This window comes from Pan paniscus, chromosome 6 (assembly GCF_029289425.2).
Source record: "Pan paniscus chromosome 6, NHGRI_mPanPan1-v2.0_pri, whole genome shotgun sequence".
NCBI classification, from domain to species: domain Eukaryota; kingdom Metazoa; phylum Chordata; class Mammalia; order Primates; family Hominidae; genus Pan; species Pan paniscus.
In genome coordinates, this window is record NC_073255.2 from 107,354,627 (window position 1) to 107,375,866 (window position 21,240).

At 34.4% G+C, this 21,240-nt stretch overlaps 1 long non-coding RNA gene across 1 annotated transcript in view; it reads left to right on the forward strand.

Moving 5' to 3' along the window:
- The window catches only part of LOC134730805 (uncharacterized), a 139,334-nt gene extending 118,551 nt beyond the window's left edge, over window positions 1-20,783 (forward strand). Inside the window, exon 5 of the long non-coding RNA XR_010112770.1 lies at window positions 17,792-20,783. This is a non-coding gene — a long non-coding RNA (uncharacterized LOC134730805). The remainder of the gene's footprint in view (window positions 1-17,791) is intronic.
- The last annotated feature ends 457 nt before the right edge of the window (window positions 20,784-21,240 follow it).

Sequence of the window (21,240 nt, forward strand, 5' to 3'; positions counted from 1 at the left end):
AGACACCAGGAGAAGATAGGCATCTAACAGTCAAAGAGAAGCCTTCAGGGAAAAAAAAATCCTGCCAACACCTTGAACTTGGACTTCTAGGCTCTAGAACTATGAGGGCATAAATTTCTCTTGTTTAAGCCACCAAGTCTGTGGTACTTTGTTATGGAAGCCCTAGCCAATGAATACAATAACCATCCTGCAATGAAAAAATTATAGAAATATGGAACATATTAGTGGTTGTCAGGGGTTAAGAAACAGAGTGAAAGGGGATTGGGTGTAATTATAAAAAAGCAAAATGAGGGATCTTTGTGATGATGTAAATGTCCTGTATCTTGACTGTTTCAATATTAATATCCCAGTTGAGATACTGTACTATAATTTGCAAGATATTACCATGGTTGGGGGGACTGTTTAAAGGGTACAAAGGCTTGCTTTGTATTATTTCTTACCATTCCATGTGTCTACAATTATCCCAACATAGGAAGAAGTTAAACTAAATATGAGATATTATGTCAATATTCAGGCAGAAGGGATTTAATAGAGACTGTACAGAATAATTGGGAAAGCAAAATTGTAGAATCTTAAATAACTGATTTGACTATTGATTTCTAGGCTATGTCCAATAGAGCTACAAATCTGAGGTCAGAAAATTGCCACCCCCAATTACTCATCAGGCCCTGGATCAAACCAGTCACTATAGTTATCCCCAAATTTCCAGATCCCTACATTTGTGCTAGCCAGCAACCATATCACCAAGAGAATGGGCTCCATCACATTTGTGACCTTTTAATCTCACACCAGTATAACTAATTTGTGAAAGTTAATTTATATACAATGGTCCAGATTAAGGAAATCTTGAAAGTTAGTTTTTAAATTTCCAAATTCTCCACCTAGAAGGCAGTTGGAATGGAAATTTTTAGAGGAAATACATATTACCAACTACACTAATACTTGTCTTTTAGGGCTGTAGTAAGAATTAAATAAAATGTTTGTGGAAGTGTTTCCTTAACTGCTAGTCAAATGTTAGTTTCACTTCTAATCTTCAGGTCTATGTAGCTTGAAAAATTGCTTCTTCTCCTTTACTCTTAGGTTTCATTAATGGGAAAACTGATGATGAAGGTTGGATGAGAAGCCCTTTGTCAAATCCATACATCTGTATTCAGTAAAATATAGGCTTTCAGCCCTTGGCAGTTTTCCCTTCTCTTTCTATGCTATCAGTTGCATACCCACATTACAACTTGTAACTCTTAAATTCATACTTTTCACTCCGACCTTAAGCTTTGAAATTTCATCTTATATATCAGGTATCTTCAACTAAGATGTTCTAAATTTACTTCATAATTAATTTTCTCCAAATTCAAGACATCTTGGGGATGGGAATTAGGGAGATATTGGTCAAAGGACACAAAATTTAAGTTAGACAGGAGGAATAAATTAATGAAATCTATTGTACAATATGGTGACTATGGTTAATATCAATGTATTGTAGACTTGAAAATTGCTAAGAGAGTAGGTTTTAAGTGTTCTCAGCATAAAAAAATAAGTTGTGAATAGTTCATATGTTAATTAGCTCAAAAAACTTCTACAAATGCAAGACACTTTGAATTCGGGTTATATGTCCAGTTTCATTAAAAAATGATTCAATGATTTGCAGAAATATAGACAGTAAAAGAGGTTAAAAATGAAAGTAAGGAGATTTCAAAAATAGATAATGAACTGAAGCAAGTTTATATTCCTCTCAAGACATCTCAGTTTTGCCTGTCTCCAAAATCTTGGACCAACCAAGTGACCTTGTTACTACTTTCTTCACTTTTTCTCCTAACATCTCTTTCTCAGTCTCTTCCAGGGTGAAGGATGGACTTTGGTGTGGTGTGTTCTCTTTTGTACATGCCTCAGTGAGATGCACAAAGCACAACTTGGTCAGATTCACAGAGGCTCTTATCTCCTCTAACTCTTCCTGACGCAGGTGAAATTCACCTCATGCAATCTGGTTTACCCAAGTAAAGGCCTGGGTAACAGAACCTAGAAGCCTGGGAAAGATAATATACACTGTAGTGAACCAGAGATAGACAAAAGAATGAACAATTAATCCCTTTCATTTTCGCTGCCTGTGAAACTGTTCAAGATGGGGTGGGCTTATACATCCTGTCTGAAAAATGAGCCTTATGACCTTGAAACTGGCTGTGTTATATTTTTGAAGCTGTGGCCAGTTGGATAATGTATCAATTTGTATTTTCTCTTCTGCTCTGCCATGCCTCACTTTTTCCTTTCCTTTCATTTCCTTTCCTTTTTCCCAGTACTGCATTTCCAAATAAATCCACTCACAATCTTTAATCAGGCTATAAATTTTAAGAAATCTGGACCAAGATAGTTTGCTCCTAGAGCATCCCACAAATGCAGATCTTCAGAGTGAGATTTTATAAATGCAGATCTTCAGAGTGAGATTTTATTATTGGATTGCTCACCTGTCTGTTGGTAAGTGAGATGACAATAACAAAGTGAAGATGATAATAACTTGACATGCAGTGGTACCACAATTATTAAACACTGGCCTATGGTTAATTGTGAACAAGGCTTGGGGAAATCAAATGGGTACATCATTTGATCACTGTGGAGACAATGATACTTATGAAGATTGTAATTTCAGATGCCTATTTTAATGACATCAGAGATCTTGCAAAATAAAATAATAGGATCGATGCAGCTGCATAAAAGATGCTGTGAAAGCCAGAGATCTTCTGCAGTTTAAACGAGATTCTAATATGCTGCAGCTGCATAGCAGAAAATGCTTAAACTTAACTCCAGATTATAATCATAAGGGTGTCATATCCTCAGTAGATATGAAATCGGAAGCATCTCTGATGTCAATGCCAGGATCATAATAGGAAAATTGATTAGAATGGAAATATTTGAGTAGAAGAGCCAAAGACTATGGAATCTCCAAGTTCCTCTTACCCCTCCTGGCTGGCAGAGGCAGTTCCTTACCACTTATCAGAGCCTCCTTTTTGCCAGTAGACCACACAAAGACCTCATTTGAGGTAGATATCAAATAAAATGTTGCTCTTCTTCTCACTCCACCAACACTTATTGTCTCCAGGCTAACCAGAATCAGGTTTCAGCACATCCCATGTAGGCTGAAAAACAATTCTCTAAATGTCAAAGAAAGAGGAAGCCTGGAAAATATGAACTAGCACACACAGATTGAAATGAATGCTCATGGATCCTGAAGGTGTTATAACAAGAGATGAAAATGTGGAAATTAAATAGAAAAAAATTCATCGACAAGAAGGTATTCACCTATGACTTAGGATTGAAATGTTGGCAAAAATATCTGTAACTGGACATAATTTTCTGGAATCGCTTCTTGAAGCCTGGGTATAACAATCTAGAGCAAATGACATAGAGATGATATAAATTCTTTCTTTGACATTGTATTGAAGAAAGTCTCAGATTTTAGTAGATGAGTAAATTCAGAATGAATCTACTCTGTAATAACTAAGAAGAATCAATCTTTCTATCTGTAGGTCCAGTAGGTCCAGAAGATACTTAAAAAAAAAATTAAGGTGGTAGGGAATGCCTTGACGAGGGAAGCATCTGAACTTTGAGAATTTCAGTGATGACTGACCTCTGCAGTCCAGAGGCAGGAGGAGGGACTGCCACGGAATTAGGGTATTTAATATCAATAGGGATAATGGGATTCCAGGAAGGCATAGCCCGAAGAGCAGAACATAGCTGTGAGAAGCAAGGAAGGCCTAATTACTTCAGGCAATAATGTTTTTTCCTACAGGAGATAAGATGATGGTTAATCAATCATGATGTTCCTAGGAGTTTGACAGATAGGCATCTGGCAAGGATATCCTTCCATTTGTGTAACAAAATGGTCAAGGTCTGGCAAGAAGAAAGTTGACAGTCCTGCAGTGAAAAATTATAGGCTCCCACTCTTTTGAATACTTAAGTCAGTTTAGAGACCAAGGCCCACTGATTGAAAGGAAGCCTACAACACTTGAGGGAGGACCCTACTGTGCCACCACAAGTATTTATGAAAGAAATAGTCCTCCAGTTTCCCCCAAAGTGAGTACAGGCATTTCCCAGGGTAACCACCAAGTGGGAAGAATGGATTACTGAAGTTTTTAAGGATTGCTAGAGACTGTCATGAGCCAAGAAAGATAGAATGGAACCAAACAAATCTTCAAACAAAAGCCAATCAATCAATCCAACAGCAAACAAAAATCCCTCTCAGTTCTGTTGCTAGAATGGAGTTTATGAATAACAGGTGACAAATGGAGTTTTTCAAGTCATTCTGACAGTTGGTCCAGCAGGTCCATGGAAAACCATGGTGTTACTCCTCTTGTCCTTGAATGCATAATTGGAATATATATACCACCATCTGGAAGGATTCTCATATCTTGTATTGGTTAGCTGACTTGAATATGGTAGGAATAGTCAAATAAAAGATCCTAAAATTACTTCCTATATATTCACTGGTCACAGAGAGTAAATTAGGAGCAATATTGCATACTTTGAGTAGTTGCAGAAATTAGCATCACTATTAAAAGAATTGAAGGCAGCTTTGCACAATATCTCATACTTGTAATCCCAACAATTTGGGAGGCCAAGAGGGAAGGATTGCTTGAGGGGAGGAGTTCGAGACCAGCCTGGGCAACACAGTGAGACCCCATCTCTACAAAAATTTTTTTAAAATACCTGGCATGGTGTCATGTGCCTCTAGTCCCAGCTACCTGGGAGGCTGAGGTGGAAGGATCACTTGAACCTGAAAGTTGAGGCTGCAGTGAGCCATGATCTTGTCACTTCACTCCAGCCTGGGTGATAGAATGAGACCCTGTCTCAAAACGTAAAAAGCATTAAAACATGCAAGGTAGTTGGTCTCTACCATGTCTCTATTCAAATTACCGATTTAATATTTGCAAAATTCAGATGGCAGTAATCTACTATATATTATTACCTAGGTCATGCCCCAATCGTAGCTACTGTACTAGATGTGGTAACTTTACTACAGCACATCAACACATATCCTAGTACTTGATATTGTGTTGGCAATTTTGTCCTTCTCTGTCCCTATCAATAGGGAGGATCAAACTATTTATTTTTATATGACATGGGCATTATGTATTCAATTAGCCTCATAATTATATTAACTCCATAGGTCTCCTAACTGTCAGATCACGATAGAAGTCCAGGTTCCCTACTTGGGAAATATTTTTAGCACTCATTTTAATATCAAAATAAATATTTGTCTTATCTGACAATTACCATTGAATTTGGGTCTTGGTGTTGAATTATCAGTTTATTAATTCTCCAAATCACATTAAACTATAGAAATATGTTGTGAACAATTGGTTATTATCTAATTGGTTATTACAAATACACAGAATAAAGATTAACTTCATAATTGATATTTCATAAATTTGGATGACCTTAGTAATGCCCACGAATATATCCCAAAACAAATAAGAAAATACTTGTACATTTCTCGCTTGTTTTGTGTTTGTATGTTGCCTATGTTGTTCTTTTTCTGAAAGCTGGATTGTCAGTTGTAAATGTGGCACCTCCATAAACCCCTTCTAAGGCTGGGAACTACATTTCCCAGAATCACCTCCCCTGTATGGTTTTGGGTTGGTTTGCCAATCAGAGAAATTCACAACATTTAGAAGATAGCAGTGAAAAAAAAAAGGCCCTTGTTCCTGTGGCAGTCAAATACATGGCTTAACAGACTTCTCTATGAGCTCTCACCGTATGGTCATGGCAGGCAGGCATAATGCCTTCTTGGGCTTCATCACCAAATCTGGCTTCTGGTTGACATCAGTGATTGATTGATTGATTGCTTCTCCAATTCTGTGGTGCTGGCTTACAGACCTTTGTTTTCCCACCTTTTCCCATTTCATAAGTTCTGGTTCCTACATTAAATAACCTATTATCATAATTCTGGTAGTGGCTATATTTTCCTTAGTAAATGATGAGTGATAATAGGGAAGAAAAATAAACATTAAAATTTTGGGATCCATAGAGAAAGTTTAAATTTAAAGAATAGAAAAATTACTAAAATAAAAGAAAAATCATTTAAAAATTTACAAAATGGAGTGGTTTAATGAAAAATAATGTTTTACCTGGACTGCGAAACCCAGAATAAAGACTGTCTTAAACTTAAGTAATAATGTAGATACAAATATTATTAATAAATACCACCAGGTGGATGTATACCAATGATTTCAATAAAAGATATCATTAAACCAGAGAGAAATTGTTTGTGAAAATGAATAAAGTTTAGAACATACCCTGAGAATATAACATGATAATCATGAAAAAAGAATAACCCTAAAAGACTGAGAGTCTAAAGGTAACTAGAAGAACCCAAGTGTATAACCCCTTGTATTTTTGTATATAAATTACATGGGAGAAATTCCACTATTTACCATAGTCCTAGATACTTTTTTTGCCCTGGCCCTTATCAATTCTTTTTAAAGTTATTTTCTCAAAGAGGAAAAGTTGAAGGCAGCCCTTAAAGAGGGAATCAAGAAAATAACAATTGATTCTGAAGTCAAGGAACTGAAGATGTATAGGTTCACAGATTGGTTGGTCACATATCAATTAATTATACTTTTTATTTAAAAGAAGTTTTATACCAAATGTAGGACTAAAGACAAACTATATATGCAGATTATAAAACTCTGAGAGTGCATGAAATGTTAAAAGTGCTGTAAATTTGCTAAGCATTACTAGTATCATCTTTGGAACAACTCTTTAGAAAAAAGTGGCATTATTATAAGCAAAAAGTGGATTTTTTATGGCTATTATATATATTAAAATTTTTCTCAAATTGTTTCTTTTTATAATGGTCTATGTTAAGGCCTCATAATTTATTGAAAAGTTCAACTGAGATAACCTCAAAAGTGCTTTAAAATAAATTAAGAAAAATGAAATTAATGCACATTATTTGCATGTAATGGATTTAGAAAAGCCACACTCATATAGTTTTTTATCCATTATAAGTAAATACAGGCCATCAATATTTTGACCAGTGAGCTACACCATACAGCAGTTCCAGGCTCATTTACCCCGGCACCCAACATAGTTCAAATTCCACTTTCCATGGAAACATATTTCAAGTTTTACTCTCCAAGGGAAAACCAACACATTTGAATGTTAACTTCAACCAAGCCAAACCAGAAAATAAATTTGCTTTAGAAAATGCAGTGTTCTTCAAGTCAAACCTGTATGACACAGGAATATCCCTGATGTTATAGATTATCTCTGTCATCACTCTACTTACTTAACTAGGAACAGGAAGAGAGGGTTGACTGAAATCACATTTTTACCCATAGAACAGTACAGCATTTTAAATCATATTTCTCAAGGGCCTTTGCAAAGTTATCTTTAGAAGTTGGCAGTCAAGTTAACTTGAACTCACTCAAATGTGAAATGTATTGAATAATTAAGTATCTATTCATTGCTGACAAGAACATTGAGTTTGTATGTACAAAATAAGTGAAAAAATAGACCAGTAGTAGAAAAATAGCCAACTGTAGCAGAGTTCACTTAATGTGTCTCTACTCTTGCTGCGCTAGTTATATTTGTATGTTAACCTCTTGGGGATTACATCTTAATAGAGATGTTAACCTCTACTAAAGAATGTTAAATGGATTGACTCTTTTATTCATTATTTTGTCTCCCCTCAGATACAATTTATAAAAAGTTGATCATTTCAAGACGGTGAAGTTGGTATTGAAATAGGAAATAGAAATCCGGTATTCACTGGATGCATGAAATCACCATACAAATATGCTCAGAATACTATAAAATATTCTGGTCAGAAAGACTGTAGCCAAAGAGACATCAAAAGCAACAGCATCTAGTGCAATTAGTATAAAACAGTACTGAAAATCTATCAATAAAAATTAATGTATCAGCTGTGTAATAAGCAAAGAGGTAGACATTATCCACCTACTGCTCTTATAAATTAATTTTGCAAATTGAAGCAAAACCAACAATTTGTACTGGGAAATTTATTTGTTACTAACAACATGCCACTAGTTCAAGAGTTGCTATATCATGCAAAAAATCCCTATAACTAATCCATCTCTTGTTCAACTCTAGCCTGAAAATGGATGAATGTGTCATGAGCTTCAAAACCCTTCTCTAAGAACTAGGAGCATCCCAAGAAATTATACAGTCTTATTTGGAACAAAATGAAAACTCAGTCCACCTAAGAGTTTCTCAGACATTTGACCTTTGTGTCTGCAGGAAATAAAAAAATTGAAACAGCATTTGTACTCCGTAATTGGTCCAACCTTAATGGAAGGTATTCACTAACTGAGCAGAACACTAAGACAAGCTTTTGGTAAATGGCACATTACTTTATAAAGAGCTCTGCTCAAGGCAATTTATTTGAAACAGGGAGGCTTATTTAAAGCTACCACTTGGAATTGTGTAAAATCAAATCAATTTCATAGTTTCTTTAATTTTATTGACTTTCTTCAGCTTTTATATTTTGTACATTTGAAATAACGAAAACATTTGTGAGACATCAATTTTAACTCCACTTTAAACTTAACTTTATCCTCTGAGTTTCTTTGTAAATGACGAGTTAATGGGTGCAGCACACCAACATGGCACATGTATACAGATGTAACAAAATTGCACGTTGTGCACATGTACCCTAGAACTTAAAGTATTTTATATATATATATATATATATATATATGAAAAGGTTTCTTTTCACTCTGAATATAGCAATAGAAATCATTGTACCAGAGAGTACTCTGACAAATTTTCAGCATTTAATGAGAATGTGGGCAGGAAGTCAAATAACTTGTTCTTCCTGTAGGAAGGTAAAGATTGCTATATTATTGGGCACTTGTGTTTACAATGGAAAAGCCAGAATAAAGGAGGCCTCAATATGCTCTGTGGAACAAACTGTGCTAGAAAGAATGGCAGCAAATTTTATGGCAGATTTTGCCACAAGACCTCAATGTGTATTATGTCTTGGAACTAGATCAGCTTTGGAATTCAAACACTTCCTCATTTCCATCTCTAAACATTGGATTATCATTGCCCTGCAACGAATATTCCATTTGCCTTCATTTGTAGTTGCAGGATATTTCCTGGTAATCATTACATTTCTTGTAGCCATAAAATAAGTACCAAATAATATCTGATAAGAACTTTGCTTCATTTTTTTCCTGCTAGAATCAAAATTTAGAGAAGCAAAGCATCAGAATCCATTTCCAAAATTTGATTGGTACCACTCAGTACAAAGACCCATATTCCATTGTAATGTTGATATTTTCATCTGTTTTTGTATCATGTGTATCTGCTTTATAATTTCCCTGCATTCTCAAGTATTAATTTTTAAATGATTTTTAACTTATTACTTCTGAATTAAAACACAATTGTTTTCATTTTGTCTACATGGATTTATAGCTTCATATAGTTGCAATCACAAAATTTTATACTTTTAGTAAGATTATATTCATCCAACAAGGGACTATATCTGGAATATACAAGGAACTCAATGCAACACCAAAAAAAAGCAAATAATCCCATTAAAAAGCGGGCAAAGGGTTTCAATAAGCATTGTTCAAAAGAAGACATACAAATGGCCAACAAGTACGTGAAAAAATGATCAGCATCACTAGTCATCAGGGAAATGCAAATCAAAACCACAGTGAGATAGAATTACACCGCAGTTAGAATGGCTATTATCAGAAAAAAAAAATAACAGATTCCGGCAAGAATACAGAGAAAAGGGAACTCTTATGCACTGTTGATGGGAATGTAAATTAACACAACTATTATGGAAAACAGTACATAGATTTCTCAAAAAACTACAAATAAAACTACCATATGATTCAACAATCCCACTACTGGATGTTTATCCAAAGGAAATGAAGTCAGTGCATCAAAGAGCTACAGGCACTCCCATGTTTCTTGCAGCACTATTCATAAAAGCAAAGATATGGAATCTACTTAAGTGTCCATCATCGGATGAATGAATAAAGAAAATGTGGCATATATTTACAAAGGAATACTATTTGGCCATAAAAAGAATGAAATCCAGTGATTTGCAGTAATAGGAATAGAACTGGAGGTCATTGTGTTTAGTGAAATATGCCAGGCACAGAAGACAAATATTGCTTGTTCTCACTCATATGTGAGATCTAAACAAGTTTGTTCTCATGGAGGTAGAGTGTAGAATGACATTTACCTGTGGATAGAAAGGGTGTGGTGATGGGGGGATGAAAAAAGGTAGGAAAATGGATGCAGACATACAGTTAAATAGAAGGAATAAGTTCTAATGTTCAATAGTACAACAGGATAACTATAATTACAACATATTACACATTTCAAAATAGCTAGAAGAGATTTTAAATGTTCCCAACACATAAAAGTGATAAGTGCTCAGGGTGACTGATATCCTAAATACCCTGACTTGATCATTATACATTATATGCATGTAACAAAATATCACATGTACCCCATAAACATGTACAAGTATCATGTATCCATAGAAAAAAGTAAAATTCAAGCTAAAAGGATTATGTGTTAAATATTTTCTATTTTCACATTGCTTTAACAAAAAAGAGTGCACAATGATCCATTGTATTTATATACCTGTATCATAATTTAGTTAACTGTTTCTCTTCTGTGGAACAAACAGGTGGCTTAAAATTTATGCTGCTACATTTAGACTTTCAAGAAATACATATATATTCTCTTCATGCTTTGCTTCTTTTTTCTGATAAATATTTTTAGAATATAGGTCACCAAGAATGAGACTGAATAGTAGTATGAAAATTTTGATAATTTAGATACGTATTTTATCATTAATTCTGATTTTTTGTCATAATTAAACTAATATTTAATATTTTAAACTATAAAATATATACAATATGAAAATAATAAAACATCTAATAAATACCACTGAGAGTTAATTGAATAAATTATAACACTGCCATATTTGATTCATATCTCTGTTTTTCTTTTAAAATAAAATCTTAGAAATGCTAGGGTCAGCTTTCCAACACTTCATATGATTGCCTTCAACTTAAGTTCCACTCTGAAAATGGTACTATCATTCCCAGGCATGCTTTTGTGTTTTACCAGATTTGTATGTATCCATAAATAATATAAAGTACTGTTTAAAGAGTTTAAATATGCATATATTTTAACATATTAGTATCATGTTCTTTCTTCTTTTTTATTTTTACATAAATTTTTTTGAGTTCTATTCATGTTTTTTTCAGTAGTTGTAATTCATCTATTTTAACTATTATGTAGTAGTTTATTGCATGTTTATTTGTCCGTTTTCATAGAGTATTTCATAGCATGTTTACCCATTTTCATGCATATGTCTTTTTGATTTTTACTCTATTACAAACTAATTTGGTAATGATCTTGTTTCTGTTTGTAAGCTTGTGCATTTGTACAAGAGGTTCTTCATGATTCATACTTAATGTAATTGCTTGGTTCCTTTTTACCCATGATCTCCCTTGGTGTTATTGGATCTAGTACACCTTGCCAATTGAGATAATATGAAATTGTATTCCATTTTAGTTTTAATTACATTTCCATGATTACTGCTGAGGTTTAGCATCTTTTTGAGTATTACGGAATTTAGTTTACTCCTACGTGCATTACATTTTCATAATTTTGCCCAGTTTTCCTTGGGTTGTTTTTATTTTCTTACTGATTCCAAAGGTATCTGTAAATTATTGAAATGAATTATTTTAGTATTGTGCTTTTCAGCTTTTCTTTTCACTTTAATTGTGCATTACATCATATAAAAGTTTTCATTTTAATGTAATCTTAGTTGTAAATCTTTTTAAATTTGGTTTGTTTTTCCTGTTATTTTTTTAAAAATTATTTCTCTCCCCTAACATCTAACAAATATTTTTCACTTCTGTTTTTTCTATAAATTTTCAATTTTGCTTTTCACACTTATGAAATTACTTGGTAATTATTCAGTTACTAATTAACCTTGTTACTTGGTCAATTTTGCCAACATTTTGAGTTATTTTAAAATAAAATAAAATATTTTGGGGTCTTTAATCTCTATTTTAAAGTTTCTATTTAATTACCTCTTGCTCTTTAACTTTGTTTTATTTGTTTATCTTCTTTACCTTCTCTATCTTCTTCTAATTTCTTGAGTTGGAAAACTTCAAGAAATATTCAATATTTATTTTTTTCTGATGTAAGCATTTCATGCCAGTTTTGTGAAACTATTGCTTTATACACATTTAACAAGTTTGGACACATTGTATTTTCATTGTTATTAGTTCAAAATGTATTTTAATCTTTATTATTAATATAACTCCTTATTTGGTCTGTGAATTTTTTGGAAGATTATACCTGATTATATTTTAACCCAAATACATTGGGAAGTGTGTGTTAACTTTCTATTAATTTCTAACTTTTAAATATAACTAAACTTTGATTACTTCTTTGTGACCCAAGAGAGTGATGTCACCAAAATGGTGGAGTTGGGTCTTGTGTGGTGGCTCACACCTGTAATGCCAGCACTTTGGGAGGCTGAGGCTGGCAGATCACTTGAGGCCAGGAGTTCGAGACCACCCTGGCCAACATGGCAAAACTCTGTCTCTACTAAAAATTAAAAAAAAAAAAATTAGCTGGCCCATCGTGGTGCACGCCTGTAATCCCATTTACTTGAGAAGCTGAGGCACGAGAATCGCTTGATCACGGGAAGCAGAGGTTAAAGTGAGCTAAGATCGCACCACTGCACTCCAGCCAGAGTGACAGAGCGAGACTGTGTCTCAAACCAACAATGACAACAACAACAACAACAACAACAAAATGGTGAAGTAGAAGTAATCTGCTTTCACCCTCCCCACAGAAAACAAAACAAAACAAAATCCTGTCCAGTGCCAAAATTATCACCACCAGTACTCCAGAACTCAAAACTGAGGCTGTGATAATCCTTGAGCCACAGGGAAGTAAACTGCATGGGGAGGGTAGAAGAAATGGACTTTTCCATGTGCTACATGCTTCCTCCAAACTATCAGGCACTTCACAGAAAAGTTCTCCTGCAGTCACTATCTCTGGAAAATGTGATGGGTTTCCCCATCATCTTGGGTTCCTACACAGAAAATTTGTTTTTTCTTCAATCCACTTAAAGCAACTTGCGTGCCTTTAGGGAGAGGAACCCCTAAAAGGCTGCTGGAAATAGACAGTGGAGGTGGGGTTACCAGTCCCAGTGCACAAAACATGGGCACTGCTCTCCAGCTCAGACAAAGGAGATGCCAAATCATAGAGGTAGTGCAACACTTGGCATGAAACCCTAACCAGCCTCTCTACACAGCCAGGGAATCCCCTTTGGGTTCCTCCCCCCGACCCCAATTCAGGACAAATGGCACATCAAACTTCTGTAAAAGCTGAGGCAAACTTGAAATTAGGGCACCATGTAGTGCCAAGAAGGAGGCAGCAAATTAGGAATAAGGGAAATCAACAGTCAAACTGCATAGATACTCTAAACATACATACACTAGAAAGGCCAAACTAACCCAGACAGGAAAGCTGGGAATACATAACTAATCCTTCAGTGCAAAGACATAAACAACATGTATCCATTAGAAACAGGTGTCCATTAGAAACAACAGCAAGCAAGGAATTATGACCTTCCCAAATGGACAAAGCCAGGAGCCAGTGACCAACCCAATGAGACAGCAATATAAGAACTCTTAGATCAATAATTCAAAATAACAGTTTTGAGGAAACTCAGCAAACTCCAAGATAAAGCACAAAAGCAATTTATCAGAAAAATTTAACAAAGAGGTTGAAATAATTAAAACAAACAAACAGAATCTTGGAAATGAGGAAAACATTGGCTGAAATGAAAAACTCATCAAAAGGTCTCAAAACAGCAGAATTGATCAAAAATAATCAGTGAGATTGAAGATAGGCTATTTGACAACATACAGAGGAGAAAAAAAAAGAAAGAAAAGGAAGGAAGAATGCCTATGAGATATAGAAAATAATCCCAGAAGAGCAAATCTGAGTCATTGTCTTTCAAGAGTGAGGTGAGAAAGAACAAGGAGTAGAAAGCTTATTCAAAGAAATAGTAACAAAAATCTTTCTAAACCTACAGAATGATATACATATCCAGGTACAGGCAGGTCAGAGATCACCAAACAGATGCAACCCAAACAAAGCCACCCCTAGGCATATAATTCTATGTGATCCAGTTTCTTGAATATTTCTTATGATATGTCATGTAACCTATCACTTGGGAAAGTTTTCCAAGTGTTACACATACATAGTAGTCAGCAATGCTATTTAACAAGTGTTTCTAGATCTTCTCAGTTGTGATGAAGCTTATATTGCCTGTATCCCCTGTCTCTATAATGACTGTGACACAATGCTTAATTGCACTGGCATGTAGCAGTAGCATGAAATATATTTTCACTAACCCAGTGAGAGTTTGGGTGTTTTTGTAACTGCAGGATTATCAGCCAATGCTAATGTGGTGGATGTGGGGTGATATTAGAGTCCTAGTGGTGAGAAAGGTGACAATCCATGTTACACATGAGCAACACTTATGAAGCTGTTATGTGCTATAACTTGCTTAAACATGTATCTAATAAACTTGTAGCACTACAAGAAGTATTTGAAAATACAAACAATATTGGCACATATTGATTGGTATTGGCTGTGCTTACCTAGCTATTATGAAAGAGACCCAAAGAATACCTGCTTTTAAAAAGTATGTTTTATCTCATCATTTGGTATAGGGTTCTATACTACTGAGTCAGATGAACTTATTACTTGTTTTTGAAATTTTCTGTATCCTTACTAACTTCTGTCTAGTGGATCATTTAAAACTCCATCACTATGGAGTAAATATTTCTTGAAAAGTATGTAAAAAGTATCCAGCATAAACATGGAACAAATGAAATGTAATTAAAATTACAAACTTCGGTCAATCAAAAGAAAGACACCATTAAAAGAGTGAAAAGGCAAGTCAGAGAGTGAGAGAAGATATTTGCAGTACAAAGAAAAAACACACAAATATTGTCGCAAATCAATCAGAAACAAAAGTCAAACCAAAGAAAAAAATGTAAACGATCTTTTACATCCCCAATGATATCCAAATAATCAATGCACATTTAAAAAGGTCCTTAAAGATATTAGTCATTAGGGAAATGCTAATCAAAACCATGGTAGCATACCTACTATACCCTAAAAATGTTAAAATGAAAAAGATGAAAAATAGTCTCACATACTGCTGCTTGCAGTGTGAATTTGTACTTCTTTGCAAGACTGTTTTTGCTGGATCAACTAAAGCTCAAAATATGTGTAATCCTATGAACTTTGTGCTAAACTAGGGAATTATTAAACAGCCATGGAAATTTATAGTGACTCACATAGAAACTCATTTAAAAATTCACTTTTTTTTTTCAAATTTTACCCCTTTATTTTTTGCTGTGATTGTCAAAATGATTGATTTAGTAGTAGAAGTTAATTTTTGGTCCACTCTTATTGATTTCAACTCTTCCTCCTCACTTTTACCTTTGAGATGGCTAGTGCTGCATGTGCCTCTCTTTAATGTGTTCCATTAAAGCTTTATGTACAAAAATAGGCAATGGGTTATGTTTGGCTTGTGGGCCATAATTTTCTGAACATTAGTTTAAAAGGTTATCCTTCCCAAAGCTGTATGCTGGGATTTTAACACATGACTCAGGGAAACACTATAACTCAATGTCAAAGATGCACTTTAATGGCGACAATTTCAGGTTCATTGGAAGAACTGTTGTTAGTAATATATTTTTAAGCCATTCAGCATCCAGCAAATTGGATTATTAAACAGATACAGATGCCAATGAAAATACGGCATGAAAAAACAGTTTATATTTACTATAAGCACTATATAAAAGTCTAACACTGACTGAAGTTCAAAAAAAGCAACTCAAAAAGAATAATAATTTATATTAATCTTTCCAAATATTGTCAGCTGATGATTGTGGTAGTTGGGAAACTTTAACAATAACAGAAAGTATGTAGTGATCAGATATTAGAGTTTGCTAAATTATTTGGATTCCCATTTTTAAAAAGTCTCATTAATTTTGCAAAATGATTGTCCAAGTTGTATGAGTGGAGAAATTATCTTCCCTAAAATATCCACATGGAAATCAATATATAAGCCATATGTCTCAGTTAGATAGAGGAACACAAAAATAAGTTTCTGTTAACTAACTTTAATGAATAATTGCAATTTTCTTTCCAACAAAGGAGCAATTCTTTCTCAGTTAATGTTTTTGTATCTGTGGCTATATGTAGACTGTAAAATTACATTTATTTTTGCAATTCTCGCTTGAATAGATGTTTTATCTTTGGAACTTGTCAGAAAACCATGGGTTTTCAAATAAGACTAAAGCTATTTTATTAAAAAGTTGTATGATAAATTTGAAGACTCTTCTGCAAAGGACAGATCCATGGTTTCAGATCATTTTTGGAAAAAAAAATCAGTTAACCAGTATTTTCTGCTATACTGTCATTTGTAATTCTTTAAGTTTCTTTGTGCATGTAGCATTGTAGCTGAGATATATTTGGCCATTGTAGCAACATTCTTCTCTTCACTAAACCCAGGTAACTTAATAAGTTTCTCGAAACTACATAGAAGAATTGAAAGTATTATTACAACAACATTTAGAACATCTAAAAAAAGGCATATTCAAAGATTTCAGTGGTCACTTAGCAGGAAATTTTCATTTATTTTGCCAGTATGATTCTATGAGCTTTTATAATACCAGGCAGGTCAGGATATCAGGTAATGTTTCAAGTCATTTCACAATACTTTTAAAACTGTACGTTTAGTCTTGAAATTACTATAATCCTGACTTTTATTTTTCCTTAATAATTCATACCTTCATTTATTCAACAAACACATTCTCAACCTACTACATGTTAATATTTGGGAAATCAGGGATGAACAAGTTAGATGAATTTTCTGCTCTTATAAAATGAGCATTCTGGTTGTCAGAAACAAACATTAAACAAGCATAGAAATAAACCTGATAAGTTTAGAATATGATAAATACCATAAGAAAAATGGGCACATGACATTAAAGAATGTGACAGTTACTGAACCCAGTAGTACCTAACAAATGAGGGACCCAAAGATTCATTTGCAAAGGAAAAGTGCAAACATGAAGTAGTATGTCAAAATTTCCTAAAAAATAAGAATTTTCTAAGGAATTATGGCTATTTTATGACAACAATAATCTGATGGAGAATATAAAATATTTCAAGAATTTAAACTCACAATAAAATAATTTACATGCGGCATTATTCACAATAGCAAAGACTTGGAACCAACCCAAATGTCCAACAATGATAGACTGGATTAAGAAAATGTGGCACATATACACCATGGAATACTATGCAGCCATAAAAAATGATGAGTTCATATCCTTTGTAGGGACATGGATGAAATTGGAAACCATCATTCTCAGTAAACTATCGCAAGAACAAAAAACCAAACACCGCATATTCTCACTCATAGGTGGGAATTGAACAATGAGATCACATGGACACAGGAAGGGGAATATCATACTCTGGGGACTGTGGTGGGGAGGGGGGAGGGGGGAGGGATAGCATTGGGAGATATACCTAATGCTAGATGACGAGTTAGTGGGTTCAGCGCACCAGCATGGCACATGTATACATATGTAACTAACCTGCACAATGTGCACATGTACCCTAAAACTTAAAGTATAATAAAAAAATAAAAAATAAAAAAATAATTTACACTTTTCCTTTATTTTTTAAGGTTCCTCTAATCTGATGGGACACTCCTGCAATGATGCTTCAGCTGTATTTTAACCTCAAGAAACCCTAAGATCCCTCACTCCTATGCTGCTGTCAACGGGAGGCTAAGAAGCACAGAGAAATAGGCCATACAAAGTCTACCTCTCTGAACACTCTGGTTTGTTGAGATGACAGATGGTTAAGTCTCTCTCTGACATCAAGAGATAGAGCCAAAGTTATCATGGAATTGTTTCTTTTGGAATGTCAAGTTTATGTGCACCGTATCACTCTTCTGAAATGGACTCAAGATTCAGGGTCTCATCTCACTTTTGATTTAACTACACTCATATTCATCCATGTGTGAAAAATGGTGATCACACTAGAAAGCTTGTTCTTACTGTTTCCTTGCATATCTGAATACCTGCATCACATTCAAATCTAACTCACTGCCTTAATTTAAAAGCTGAAAGAAACACTGAACAAGTCACACTCCTGCAAGGGCATGGAACACAGAATGGCAAGTATATCCACTAGGATTGTATTTTTCTACAAGAAATAGCCTGGCAAATGGTGGCCTAAATTACTAATCAGTTTATTTTATTTTTCTACATAAGTTAGCAAACCATGATTGGTCTTAAGGAGCCATCAAAATCCAATTTCCTTCAAGCTTTCTGCCTAGCCTTCCTTCACATATAGCTTCCATTCTCCAGTTTCCCCCTGTGAACCTGGTAAAAAGAGATTTCCAAGTTCAAGCCCGAAATATAAATAATTATTCAGGAATATCTTAACCAATTTCTTGCATGTATAGTTTGTAGTTTTATAAATGCACAGCTTTGGGAGGCCGAGGCGGGTGGATCACGAGGTCAGGAGATCGAGACCATCCTGGCTAACACGGTGAAACCCCATCTCTACTAAAAATACAAAAAATTAATTAGCCATGCGTGGTGGCGGGTGCCTGTAGTCCCAGCTACTCAGGAGGCTGAGGCAGGAGAATGGCATGAACCCGGGAGGCGGAGCTTGCAGCGAGTCGAGATCGCGCCACTGCACTGCAGCCTGGGCGACAGAGCGAGACTCTGTCTCAAAAAAAAATAAAATAAAAGCACAGAAGTATTATGCGATGAAATTCCATGAAAATGTATCTTTCAGTAATTATAAAGTAAAATACCTGTGATAAGAAAGCATGTACCATGGATGAATTGGCAGTGTATCTTTTATTCATACTTCTTAATAACGGGCATTTTCTTTGGTGTGTGTATGTGTATGTATATATCTCCTATCTTGTGCTTATGTAGTCTTGATTAATTATTCAAGGCATCACAGAAAACAGTAGATACTTTTGTTTGGAATTGAAGAATTGCTTTGCAATTCATATAAAGCATGTAGGTACCAGGAGTTTAAGTAACAAATATAAAAAGATTATCTGGAGCAATTCTCAAAGCCTTTACTATGTGAATGCACATGCAGAATTTCCAAGACGATATTACAGTATTCAGCATTTTCCATGATCCATATTTCACCATGAACATTTTTTCTGACAGATTCTCTTACTGAGATACCTTGGAACATGGTTTGAATAATATTGCTGTAACTTCTTTCATGTCAGGAAGCTCTGATGTATTTTTTAATATTTTATACACTGTACTATTTAACAAAGGAAAATATATTATTTGTTTTACCAATGTCATTTTCCTCGACAACTGCTACAAATTGGAACTTAAGTTAGAAAGCTACTTTATAATATATTTGTATTAATCTAGAAGGCTTAACTATACCTAGATTATACAGTAGTTGCTCAATAAATGCCCATTGAATAGAATCATAAACTAACTTCATTTCCAGACTGCACAAAAGAGTCAATCTAGTAATGATTGGTGGAGGTGGGGCAGGATAGGGTCATTGCTAGAGCTCTTACACACACATCATACTATGTATCACTTTTCTATATTTATCACTCCATTAAGTCTGTTCAAAATCAACCTTCCTATCTAAAATTACCAAGAATTCAAATTGAATTCCTTAGATGCATAGTGATCCAATTGCTTGCTCTATTTGATTCACACACAGGCAACAATCTGTTTTCTTTCCAAATTGTATTTGTTGTCATTATTTTAATCTAGCATTTTGTTTCATGTTATTGGAATACTCTGAATTACATAGGAGGTTTATACAATAACAAACAGTTAAAGAAACAAGTCAAAGTATCACTCTCCCCAGGTGAACATCCATTTTAGCCATGTGTCTATTTCTTTTGAACCCAAATTTTAGACAGTGAAATCTGTGGTTTATTCTTTTAACAGTTGCCATAGACTTGTGGAAATGCCTGCTACATACATGCGTGTTGAACAATGAACTTCATAACTGACATATTTATCAGAGAATCAGGATGAGAGAAGGTGATCACTTAAAAAGAAAAGCCTAGTTTGTATAAGATGGATGTTGATCACGTGCTCTCCAGCATCATAATTACATTTGTTCTGTTCAATTAGGGTTGGGGACTAGACAGAAAATATTTTGTAAAAGGAAATACCCACCTTCTTTGAAGCACTATTAAACATAAATTCTTTCCAAAAGTATTTTTAAAAATTACAGAGAAAATACAAAATTGTAAGTGATTCATTTTTTATTATTATAAAAAGACACACTTAGGCCAGTAGTAAAATTGTTGAGTTTCTTTCTCCTAATAGTTAATTCACCATATAAAATATTTAGTTTATTCACAGCAGCTTGTTATGGGATTCTAATTGCCTATTTTTCCAGAAATGGTGAACAATCTTTCATTTAAAACAGGGAGCAGAATAGATTAAACATGAAGGGAAAATATACAGGCAGTGAGGCCCTCAACTTCTTCAGCACTGTTTTGTTCTGTCCTCTTTCTCTCTCCCTCTCCCTCCTTCTGTGTATTTCTATTCCTTCTATCCCACACTTTTCGTTCAGAACTGCTCATTTTTCATTTTATAAATGACAAGGGCCATTCCAGCCTTATTAAGTGGAAACTTGACCGATAGCATTGAAAAGGTCACCTGTAATTCAGGCTACAAGTGATAAAAATTTAGGGGTTAAGATCAACATAGACTGGGAGGAAAATTAAAAAAATAGAGATAAAGATTTATAGGCATGAGGCTATTCAAGAAGACCTAGTGCTGCCAGTCGGTCAGAAATCAAATTGATGACCAGAAAATAAGATCAGATTAAGAAATATGAGGTTGGTAGGGCCTCCTGAGGCACAGTCAGGGGACACTGAAATGTATTTTTAGTGGATTATGAAGGGTCTGGGAATGGATAACTCTGAAATCCTTTTACAGTACATCACAATGTGTCACATATTCCTTGAGAAACTCAATTACCAAACATCCCAGACAACATGAGTGGCTCTAGTTGAAGTGAGAAAAGCTTTAAAAGTGACATGAAATGTTAAATTGGCTTTAGGGTTCAGAAAAGTATTTTATGTAGGTATACACCCTGATTTTCTTC